The sequence below is a fragment of the Meleagris gallopavo genome, chromosome 3 (genome assembly GCF_905368555.1).
Source record: "Meleagris gallopavo chromosome 3, MGAL_WU_HG_1.1, whole genome shotgun sequence".
NCBI lineage: Eukaryota > Metazoa > Chordata > Aves > Galliformes > Phasianidae > Meleagris > Meleagris gallopavo.
In genome coordinates, this window is record NC_139406.1 from 88,226,854 (window position 1) to 88,239,763 (window position 12,910).

Here is a 12,910-nt window from a genome sequence, read left to right on the forward strand (position 1 = left end):
TCTAGGCACAAGAGGTGTTCATCTGATATGATCTGCCTTTCTTAAAAGAATCTCACATTTTACTCCCTGTTGTGGCCAAATCAATTGCCTTACAATTGACCTGATAACATATTATTTTCTATTTTTTTTTAAAAAGAAGCCTCTTTTAGCTAAGCATTTCAATTTTACAGTTGTTATAAATCCTCATATATATCCCTCTGAGAGATGTAAATAGGTGACTTGTTAGCTGTCCCTTAGGAGTGCCACGTCATTGTTGCAGGCTCTCATAATGAGCATACTTCTAAAAGTCATAGAATCATAGAATAATAGAATGTCTTGTGTTGGAAAGGACTTCAAGATCATTGAGTCACAACCTCCGCCCACCTCCACTGTGAGCAGGTATCCTTCAGATCCTCCTCATTTAAACACTGCATTACCTTACTGGTAAAAACTAATCTCTGTTGCCTCTGTTGCCTCATTGCACACTGACGCAAATGAAAAGTTGTTAAGGGGTTTATTTCACCAAATGTCAGCTATCTGTAGTTGAGATATCTACATCTGAGGTAGCTATCCTAGCAATGATAACTGTACTAAAATAGTTAGCAAAGTCCTGAGAATGAGTTTGTCACACCAAAATTAGTTTAATTAATTTTGTCATGAAAACACCAGTTTCTCTCCTTTGATTATAAAGGGAACATAGCTCAATTCAGTTATTTACACTGCAGAAGAATCTAGCAAATCTAGCAGGTGAAAAATATCACTTTGTTTTGGATACTGGACCTGTACTACCAGCAGTCACATTTCTTGCTTCTAAATCATTTGCTTTCAGTACATAATTCAGGAAGTCTTAAATTTATTATGCGGCACCTTCATATTCCTTTGACTAATAACTGACAAAGTTATATATAGCGGTATTTGAAGAGATAATCCAATTCCTCCTTTCCTCTGAATAAAGTCTGAATAAAGGAGAAAAAAAAAAAAAATCTACAGTTTGATCATTACTCACCTCTGTTTGAACTATAGACTCATCAAAGTTGGAGTGGACCATACAGGCAGAGCTTGATTGTGTCTCTACCAGATGATTTGATATTGCTTGATACTGAACAGAAAATTCAAGGTCCAAAAATACACATAAACATTTAATTTAGTAAGAAAATAGTTCTATAGATTTAAGGTGTCTATAGTACTGTCTTCCTTGTACTTAAAAATGTTGCTCATACAGGTTATCGGTGTGCTTCATGGTAGTAGTTCATACACTAAGTTAGAAAGAGAAACAAAAAATGGGGAATCTTCCAAAATTGTTGCAACAAACTTAATTAGAATCCCACAAACTGGTAAAGCTTCAGGCAAAAATTATGTATTTTTAAAAAATCAGACATAGTATTTGAAGGAATATGCCTTGTACTTTCATTCAGCATTTTTCCACAGAAAACTATTGTTAATAAAACTATGAAAAGCTCATCCAGGAATGCAAATCAAAGCTTTACTAGGATATTAAGGAATTGTTTATAGGAAATATTGGCTAGTTAGTTTACTGCCTTTGAGTAATTGTCTAAAATCAGTCTGTTTGGAAAAAAACAAACAAACAAAAAAATCACTGTGATCTTTCTTTTTCTTTTGTTTTCATAAACGGAATCAAAGAAGAAAAAATGCTGATATTCTGAGTAAAGTATACACTGAATTTTGAGAAAAAGACATTTTAATTTTAGAGTAAAATTTTCAGAAATAGAATCTAGATTTGTCGGTTTCCTTTTCCCACTCTCTTTATAGATTTAATGTAACAGTGATAGGGAAAAAGAGAAAAAGAGAAATAGAGAAAAGTAAGCAGAGATATTTTACATTACCAGTGGAATGACAGAATACGTTACAACAATCATTCACATTACTATTACACTTGGTTACCTTTGTTTTGAGTAATATGAAAATGCAGGTAGGAGGCCTTGAGTTAATTAATACTATTGAAAACCATTCAAAAAATTTCAAATAGAATATTTCATATTAAACAGAAATCAAGACATTTAAAATACGTCGTCCTCAGAAAAACGTGATTTTACAACTGAAACTATGAAAGTTTATGCTGTTTTTAATAGAGTAGTAAGCTTCATCCATGTGGTCTGCAGTAAAAGGAGAGATCTGTGCTCCAGCCTAAACTTTGTGGGCTGATACAAAAGTAATGCCTCCTATTTTATGTTAGCCTATGACAAGAGAACTTGGTTGAACCTTCCCACCAGTATTTCATTTTGTTTCTGTGTGATAGATCACAGCAGAGTGGCAGCCTGACAATATGAGCCAGCAATGTGTTCTTGCAGTCCAGAAGGCAAACCAGATCCTGGATTACACCAAGAAAAGTGTGACCAGCAGTTCAAGGGAGGTGATTCTGCCCCTCTACTCTGCTCTCATGAGATCCCACATGCATTGAGTTCTGGGACCTCCAATACAAAGATGTTAAGCTGCTGGAGCAGGACTAAAGGTGGGCCACAAAGATAGTCAGAGGGCTGAAGCACCTCCCCTATGAGGTTAGGTTGGTGTTGTTCATCCTGGAGAAGAAAGGGGTGTGGGGGGACCTTATAGCAGCCTTCCAGTAGCCGAAGGGGGCCTGTGGGAAAGCTGGGGAGGGACTTTTTGTAAGGGCATGTGGTGATAGGATGAGAGGAAATGGCTTTGAAGAGGAAGAAGGTAGATTTAGACTAGATATTAGGAAGAAATTCTTTACTGTGAGGATGGTGAGACACTGGAAGCAGATGTCCAGATAAGTTGTGGGTGCCCTCCCCCGGAGGTCTTTAAAGCCAGGCTGAATCAGTCTTTGAGCAGCCTGGCCTAGAGGAAGGTGTCCTTGCCCATGATGAGGAGTTTTGAAAAAAATGGCCTCTAAAGTCCCTTCCAACCCAAACCATTCTATCAGTATGATTCTATGATCTTCCTAAGAACAACCTGAGGCTCAGCAGCCTGTAGTTCCATGGTCTTACTTTTTCTTTTCTTGATTATGGGAGTGATGTTCCCATTTTTCCAGTCACCGTGGCTTTATCTGACAGCAATTTTTTCATATATGATGGAGAATGGCTTGAAATCAAATCTGTAAATGTGATTTCTAAATTCAAGGAAAAATAATTGTTAATCCAGGGAGAAATGAAAGATAATTTACAGGCTTGGCCATGAAAGATTTTACCGTGCCATTTGGGACTGGATCAATAAGCCATCAGATCAGTTACCTTTTTTTCATGTAGGTAAAAACTACAGTGATTTGAAAGGCCAGTTTGCATGCAAATTGATATATAGATCTATTCCTTATGCAGAATTAGAGCAACAATAGCCCTAGGCTTCTCAGGTTGACCAAGGCTAGTTAGGAAGCAAATGATTAATTCTGGCAGGTTTTGTGTACCTGTCTCTTCAAATAATGATGAGAGTATAAGTCAACTTTCTTCCACTTTCTGATATTTTTGCTACATTCCAGCAGGGATTCACATCACTCCTAATCTCCCTTCATTACCCACAAGAAAGGAGAAATATAGTAACATGTATTAACCCATTCCAAATGGCTGGAGAGGCAGATGAGCAACTGACGTTGTTATTGTGACAGAGTCTGATCCAGCTCAACTGTGCCATTCCGAAGCAATGTTCTTTGAGCTAGATGACAGTACTACAGATTAAAGGAACTACAGTTTTGGCATTCGGGAAAATGTGGATTTTGTGGATTGACTTTTTTTCTTTTTTCTTTTCTTTTTTTTTTTTTTTTTTTTTTTTTTTTTAGCCAGATGATGGAGATGTGCTTCAACTTCATTTTAAATTAATCATTTACAGGTAAGCTGAAAGTAAACACCCTTGTTTCTCATAGAATATCCCAAGTTGGAAGGGTCCCAAAAAGGTCACTGAACCCAACTCCTAGCTCCGCACAAACACTCAGAATTCAAACCTAATGTCTGAGAGGATTTTCCAGACTCTCCATGAACTCTGCCAAGTTGAGGCCATGTTCACTGCCTGGTGAGCCAGTTCCAGAGCCTGACCATCCTCTTCGGGAAGTACTTTGAAGACCATCTGTGTGCTTCAGTCTGAGCTGTATTTCACTAAGTAAGGTCTGTTTCTCTCCACTGAATAGAAAAGGAATTGAGCTTTTTAGTTCGTCTATAGACATTCTGCCAGATGAACCAAACTGTAAGTCTCCAATTCTTTTTTTCTGCAGTAACAGCTAAAAATAAGCTGAAGTCTGACAACAAACTTATCCTAAGATCAGGCTGGAGAATTCCAGGTAGACAGTCCTTTTCATTTTCAAAGGAATGAAATGATGAAATTGGCTTGAAAAAGACAGCAGACAATCTACCACATCTGCTATTAGAAGTACAGACTGGAAAAAGCCTGTTTCCTCAGTTATATTCTAGTGGACAGATCAGTGCACAGGAAATGATATCAGATTGGGCGTTTATACAAATATACGTTAGAGAGCAGGTGGAATCATTACTTTAGTTAGGATGCTATACAAATTGTTCACAATGTAGTACAGTAGCTAATATTGCTCGCGTAGTAGGCTTTGTAAAAGGCTTGAATGTTGTTGCATCCAGAATTCAGGAGAGTGTGCAGGAATACTTTGATATCTAGTCTTTTATTTAAAAGATGGTAGCTCTTCTGCTGAGTCTCAGCTTCATATAAATATTTTTGATGTCACTGCTACTTTGATGTCACTGTTAAGTACAAGCCAGTTCAAAAATATATGAGGGTTCAAATATAGTCAATGAATCCTGCTGAGTTCTGGGGAACCTTTAAATATACACTTTTAAAACCTTTCATTAAAATAACAGAAAAAGTAAGGATAATGTGTAGAAGGAGTGAAAGGGAAAAAAAAAAATCATCATTAAAGCTTTGAAATCTGCAGAGTATTGAGTAGAATTTACATTTTAACAATATCCTTCATTTACATTTCTTATACCTGGAAAATGATTTTTTTAAGGGAGAAAAAAAGAAAGAAAGAAAGAAAAAAAAAGTATTCTTAGCAATTTTAAAGAAAAATATTCTACACAGTAGTATTTGTTAAAAATTAGTTGAGATTGTCTGAAGATTTTTTTTAGTGTTGTAATTAAAGTCTAATCTTATTTATTTAAAGATAGAATGGGAAAAACACATGAAAATATGGATAGAAGTCAACAGTGGAGCTACAAACGCAATATTCTTTCTGCTGCTGCTGATGCTTATTGGTAAACCTTACTGATAGGAAAAAATAAATACACATTTGCTTTTATTATGCACCAAAACCAAAATAGTGAACTTATACTATTCACATATTTAAAAAGATCTGAGTTGTGGTTTTTATTATTGTTGTTATTCTATTCATTCTTTCGATGTTTCTCTGATAATGAGTTCACAACAGAACTGTAAATAAAAGAGCTGTGGTGGTCTAAATCTTTTTGAACAGAAATGTAAGAAAAGAACTAGATGAAAGAAGGAAAATGTCATTAAAGGAGACAATCAAAGCAGAGAGAGGATTTTCCCATTTCTGGCAATGCTCAGAAATTACCCAAAAATATCAGAAAGATCAGTTCTAAAATCAGTGTAAGATATGATGAAAGGTTTATCTCTGCGGGCACAGAGGAGGCCAGAAACATAAGGGCAGGCTGGAGAACTGTGAAACCCCAGACAAAGACACAAATGCCTACTCCAATTTATGCAGAAGGCTAAAAGCCTCAGTCTCGCAGTGTCCCAGGAAAGTCTCGGCCCCATGCCCTGAGGTGGCACTCACCCACAGTAGGGAGTGCAATGGTGCATTGCACGTCATCATGAAGACAATGGTGCAGCCATCTGGGTCACTTAACAGACCAATGACTGTCAGCAGCATTGGACCCTTCATGAGATGTAAGGGAAGAGCACTAAAATAACCATAAGACTGGGCACGATGCAATAGAAACTCTTGTTTCTATTGCATCGTGCCCAGTCTTATGGTTACCTTCAAGATCATTACTGGAGGAGCCAGGATGTCCAAGCCTACTACAGTGGGGGGCAGGAAGTCTGAGAATTAACTTAGAGACTGTCTGATGCTTATTTCTCTGTGTGGAAGTTTTTGCAGAAGATGTGGAATAAATTTGGGAGCCACTGCCTGACGGGGTGTTGAGTTGCCACTAAATAGCTATTCTGTGCACTAGTTGACAGCTTTCCCTAAGGTCTGATTTCTACAAAACAAGACTATTAATAATTAAGAAGTGAGTAAAAGCCTGTGTCATTCCTTAGCTATTTGGTATTGGCATTTGATGACAGCCACATTTTTAAATGTGACTTAGATGTTGAGCTTTCCATAAAGCAAAATAAAATATGTCTGTCTAACTGAATTTAAACAGTCATCTACTTTCCACTGTTCCTGTTCATTCTCCATGAAATATTTACTCCCAAGACAACCTTCCTATCTATTCCCACATTTTTAATCTCACATGGTGATATGTGTCAAGTTTGATGCCTCATGATGCCTTTCTATTTCATTTTATATTATTCCATTAATCTATAACTAATTATTTTTTAAACTTGTTTATTCTAGGATTTGGCATGCCAAATCTGGCCCACTGTAGCTGCTCCAGATTCTCAGAGTTTTACAGATTTGATGTATAATCATTTTCAGGGTTATATCTGTTTATCTTCCAGAATTAGCTTTAGGAATAGTACTATGTAACATTTTACTTAGGCTTCTGCTTTCCTAAGTAAGGCTATGTGGGTCTCTGTTGCTCGAAAAACGAATGCAAACAGTAAGAAAGAGCATAAAATGAAACACCTATGCTTCCCCATGAGTCTGAGACCCAAAAGGACTGGAAACATCAGGAATGAATAATGTTTTTCCTCTTTTCAAATCAAAGACAAGCCATGGGGCTTCATGTCTAATCCAAAATGAGAGAGCAGCTCTAGTAACCGAGAGTGCGTTTTCTCCCAGAGGATTACCCAGACAGAAATTCTGTCTCACTTTTTCTTTCCTGCTTGATCCTGAATTATTTTCTAAAAATTAAAGCAAAATTAACTAGAACTTAGCCTCATCTTGTCTTTAATAGGCTCCATATTGGGGACTATGCTGCAATTATGAAAAAAGGTGTTTGAAGTTTTTCACGCACAGATATGCATTCTGTGTGAATCCTCTGAAAAGAAGTTTGCACATTAAAATAAAGAGTACTTGTTACTGTGTTCTTAGCAGATGAATAAGTCTTTACATTTCCTCTGAGAACTGACAGATAAAACTACTTAGAGTTGACACGTCCTTCTTCCATATCCTGATTTCATACAATCTGATGTTTATGGGGTAGCAGTTGGGGACTTCTTGATGAACAAATTGAGTGTCCCTGCAGCAGTTCTGGGGTTTACTCCAAGTGGAGGGTAGCAATTGTGTTTCCCCAGAGGACAAGGTCACTATTTAGAGGACTTCTGACAAGCTAGAGAGATGGGCTGATTGAAAACTCATGGAGTGGAAAAGACCAAATTTTCCAGGGAGGTGCAGCACATTGTGTTTGATTTAGCAGTACTCAGAAGAAGGGAAATGTCAGCTAACTGGATCTGGTGGAGCAGAGAGCTCCTAAAAGGGTTAAGAGCACGAAGGTAACAGGAGAGTTCATGTTTGATTAGGCTGGAGAAGCAAAGATTCTGAAGGCATTAAATGTCTGTTTTCAGCCATCTAATTGTGGTTATCCACAGAGTGTGACTGTCCAGAGAGGCCATGAGGACTCAGTTTCTGGACACATTCAAAACTCAGCTTTATCAGAGATCTTAAAAACTATCTAACTTCAAAGTTAGAACACATAGAGCAGATGGGATATCCAGATGACCCTTCCAGCTTTTTTTTTTCTTCTATATTTCTGCATGCAGACATAAAGCATGCCACTCTGGTGAGCTTCCCAGGTGTCTAGATAGCAGTAGGTGTTTTAAGGTGTTTTAAGGTGTTTTAAGATCACAATATGGTTATTTTACTACTGCAAACTGGTCCTGACTCAGATCACTTATCCAGATGCCCTAGTGCAAAGAACTGCATGACAAATCAGTACCAAGGAACAATCTAAAAGAAAAGGATAACTTTATGCACCTACATAATGTGCTCTGTGGGTTTTTCCCCTGGCAGAGCAGGTTGGACTGTCAACTTCTTTTTATCAGAAGACCAACAATCAATTTACAATATAAGAATTTTTTCCCTTTTTTCTTCCTCAAACATAACTTTGTTGATGAAAATTCACCCTGTTTTTAACAGCTGAAAAAAAAAAAAAATAGCAGCAATAAAAACTAAACCCATATACTGGGTCTTGACAGATAAGTGAAGAAGAAAACTGATTTGAAATAATTTTGTTTTCAAATGTAACTCACTTCCAAAATTTGACTGGGGATCACAGTCTATTGTCTGAGGTTAGTATTTATTCCTTAAGGTATTTGAAATCATAGCTGAACTAAATGCTACAAAATGAAACAACTTTCAGACTATCTTAGCTTTAAGGCCCACATTGTTGCTCATGACAGTTATGCTCCAAGGCCCTGAACCTGTAAGTCCTTGTTCAACAGGGATAGCACGTGGGAGGGAAAGTTGTACATGAACAGGAGTAAAATTAAATGATATTTCTCCTCACACAGCAGAAGTGATATGTCTGTTTTCCTCAAAACTGCTTTCTTATTTGCAAGAAGAGGTGGTCACAGTTATAATATTATTAAGATGTAGCACTAAGGGACAGATTTTAGTAGGCTGGTTGGGATGGGTTGACGGGTGGATCAGATAATCTTAGTGGTCTTTTCCAACTTTAATGATTCTTTGATTCTCTGTTTCTAAGAATGGAAGCTATTGTTCACCGAAATAATGCTGACAAATTAGTGAGCCAAATCCACGGTCAGTTTGTGCTGATTTACGTCCATCAAGGGGTCTAGCCTGTGTGCTGACATACAAAACTCAGCTCAGTGCTTACAAATTTACTCATATGGCCTTGTTAGTCCTACTATATCTATCCAGAAATCAACTTTCGGCTGCGTAGCTCAAACTGCCTTTTACCTTTTGTCCTACTTTGTTCTCACTGTGGCTTGAGCGAATTTCATAGATAAACGTGGTGGTGTATGGGCAACTTTTAAACTTATTTTTTAGGATTTTTTTTTTTTTTCCCAGTCAATCAAATTTAGAGCAGGTATAACAGGATCCAGCTTCAGTTAGGCCCTTAATGTGAAATAATTTACTGTTAGGCAATAAAGAAAAATTCCAGTCTTTCCTGATAGGTGAAGATTTTGAGATGTATTTTAAGATCGTGCCCTACATAACGCTGTATATTGAAAGATGTTTTATCACAAACTCTTCTTCTGCTAAAGAAACTACTCATAGCATTGGTATCAAAAAGGACACAATGGCATGAAGATTCACACTAATAACTATAGCAAAGATACACAGACAATAAAATGTCTACCAAAGCTATCTGGAACTGGAAATAAGTCAGTCTTCTCCAGAAAAGAAGACTTGGAATAATTTTATAAATGTTATATATCATGGAAAAGAGATTAATCTTGAAATTGGATACAAGGACAATTGTGCAGTTAATTAGGCATAGAAAGCATATCATTTAATTAGAATATAACCATTTTATAGAATTTGCTGGCTTGCATCAGAATCTGTTGAAACAAAAGCCCATGAAAATTACAAATGAACAAGAAGCCCTTCCCTGAAGTTAATTAACATCAATACTGGGCCTTTTTAAGAGCATTTGTTATACATCAAGACATGTTCCTTCACAGCAGTGCTTCACTGAGGTGGGGAAAATAGCTACAGGTTAATTTGATTGTAATTTGTCAATATAAACTCCAGTTTTTCACCTAGATGTTGGAGAAGTTTTCTCAGAGGTGATGGAAAATCAATGTACTTCCTGGAAGGCAGGATTTTATTTCAAAACTTTGAAAACAAAACAAAACACAAATTTATAAGGGAAGAACAATCTATTCTGAGATATTCAAAATCAAGTGCATTTTCTTGTAGATGGACTCTCTCCCTGCAATTTCATTAGGCTAAAAGTGCACTTTTGTGTCTTGGCAAATCTGGAGCAATATCTTGTGCTGCTCTGTGTCCCTTCTTCCCATTTAGGAAATATTGATAGAGACAATAAGGGGTTTGAATTTGGTGATTTTAAGGTCCTCTCCAACCCAAGTCATTCTATGATTCTATAAATAACACTTGCAGGGAGAGGAGAAAGTTGGAAAAAGGGAGTAAGAGAGCAAAGGAAGGAAGGAGGGAAGGAAACAGAAGGTAAGGAAGAAAGCAAGCCTTGTTTCCCATTCTTTCTTTGACACATGGAGGAAAGCTGATCGATATTGCACTTCATTGGCAGTACAGATAACCCCTCTTTTGTACATCTCTAAAAAAATAATGCTGAGTCTGAAAAGAGATGTCTTTCTATGGAACACATTGATTCCGAATTCTTGATTGATTTATTTGTATTTATATTTGCTGTGCCATTACTAGCTCTTCATTTTCTTTAAAGTTTTAAGGACAAATGCTTCTTTATTGGATCTGGCTGAAGTTTGGGCTCATTATTTCTCTTAAAGAAACCATACAAATTCTTTGAGAAAATATAGCAAGTATATTTTTCTTTTGTACATGGGTGTGATATCTTCATTAAAAATTCTCTAATTTGGGAGCACAATCATTTTACACCTATGTCCCGAAGAAGAGAAGATGTATTAGATACATAGTGATTTTTCTTCCTTTTTTTTTTTTTTTTTTTTTAATAAATGTCAGCATCAGCTAAATGGAAATGTAGAAATGTCTGGAAAAATAAGTATACCATTTCACCACTAGCAAAAAATGACTGTGTGTGTGGGCTTGGTGATGTGCTTCAGTGCAGTATGAAATAAAAATGAGGCCATTTTCTTTATAATTTTTCTTTCAAGATAATAAGGAAAAGACTCATCTAATGATTTCCCATAGTCAGATAGATTGTAAGGATGTTTGCAAAAAGTAAAAGTAGGTTCATCTCTCACAGTCTTCTATGTTCAAATGAACAGTCTTGAAAACTGTGATATTCAGCAATTTGGGACAGCTTTCACTATATCTTTTTCTCTACTCCTTTTCAAAGAAATTATTGGACTTAAGGCCATTTCAGCAGGACATTTCAGTTTGACCAGAAAAGAGGTGGAAAGATTCATCAAAAAGTATGCAATAATCTCTACTTCTACATCCATTTTGAATCACTTCACTTAAGTAATTACTTACTACTTCATTCTCATTCAGTCAGCTACTTGAGGATGATCACAAATGCAGGCAAAGCACCTCTGTTTTAACATTGATGATGGATCTGGCAGCCCTGGATCTTTGAGTTGGAAGACCACAACTGTGATAAACTCCCAGCTAACTCCAATCTCGTGCAGGATTTGTTGCTCCAGGTGAATGCATATAAGTTTGTAGAGACTGGTGGGATTCATCCCAGGGACTGAAAGAACTGGCTGATGTCATCATAAGAACTGTCTCAGTTATTTTTCAATGGTCTTGGGAATCTGTGGAGATCCCAGCTGACTGGAAATTGGCTATTATTGTTTTAAAGATAGCGAAAGGTCTAGAGGATGACATATGAAAAGCATCTGAGATTCCTAGGTTTGTTCAGCCCAGAGCAGAGCAGGCTGAGGTAGGACTCATGGTGGCCTACAGCTCCTCACAGGGAGTGAAAGAGTAGAGTCGAGCTCCACTCTGTAGTGACAGCGACAGGGCCCATGGGAACAGAAGGAAGATCAGTCAGAGGAGAGGAAGGTTCTGCACCAGAGCACAGTGTGCAAGGAACAGGCTGCCCAGGGTAGTGGTCAGGGCCCCAAGCTGTTGTAGTTCATGTATCATTTAGGACAATGCTCTCAGAAATATGGTTTAATTTTGGGTGGTCCTTTGGGATTGGATTCATGATCCTCATGATCTCTTCCAACTCGGAATCTTCTGTGATTCTATGAGCCTATCCATAGCGTACAATCCAAGTTTTGATCTTTACAGAATTCTGCTAACATGAAATTCAACATGACCTGAATGTTGACTTACTAAAATGTCAGAGAAATATACTTCATCCTTTTAATACATGCATTATGATTTATATGCTGATATTTTCAAGTTGAAATATCACGTTGAGTTAAAATAAATGCCTGTGTGTATTAATTTAAAACAGATACTTTTACCAATAAGGTTTGCTGCAAGACTGAGGCTTGAATGAGAGAAAGTGTCTTATTTTTTTGTGTTTGGGCTAAAATATTTGAGAATTCATAAAACTAGCTTTTGCTGTTTCTTAACTTCAAACTTGCAGTTTTAATCTATGTCTCTATATTTTTTTTCCTTGGAGCAAACTATCCCGTTTGTAGTTTTGGATCATTTTTTTTTGTTGTCATTGTTAAGCATGAATTAAGTGTGCATCAGATTTTTATAACTGATTCTCTGTCAACTATCAGCCTCCCCCCCACCCCCCCACCCCCCCCAAAAAAAAAAATCAACAATAAGATTATTTCAATTACACAAATGAGGAAAAAAAGATTAAATAACTCGTTCAAGACTATTCAGAAACTCTTTGTCAAAGAGAATATAGCACAGAGCTTCTCAATCCTAAATTAGTGCCTTCAACAAAAGATCATCCTGTCAAACACATAATATTGGCCCTACATCTATCTGAACCCCCATCTGTTTCCACACATTAACAGATGGCATATAGAAATTTTTCGTATGAAATCTTATTCCCCAGGTGCTACAGCTTTAAAAAGTTCTAAAGAAAAGTTCCTTAGTAATTGCAAGATTGTACTGTAGTACATCCAACACTCACAGTGTGAATCCTACTACAGCATGCCTCTTTTTTCCTAGTCAATAGGTATAGTATTCCAAAATATTATGGGAAATTCTAATTATTGCTTGGAATGACAGAGCAAGCATTTAGTTTGCTCATTAATATTTTATTTAATACAAATCCATAAAACGTCTAAATACATTTAAATGAGGCTTATTTAA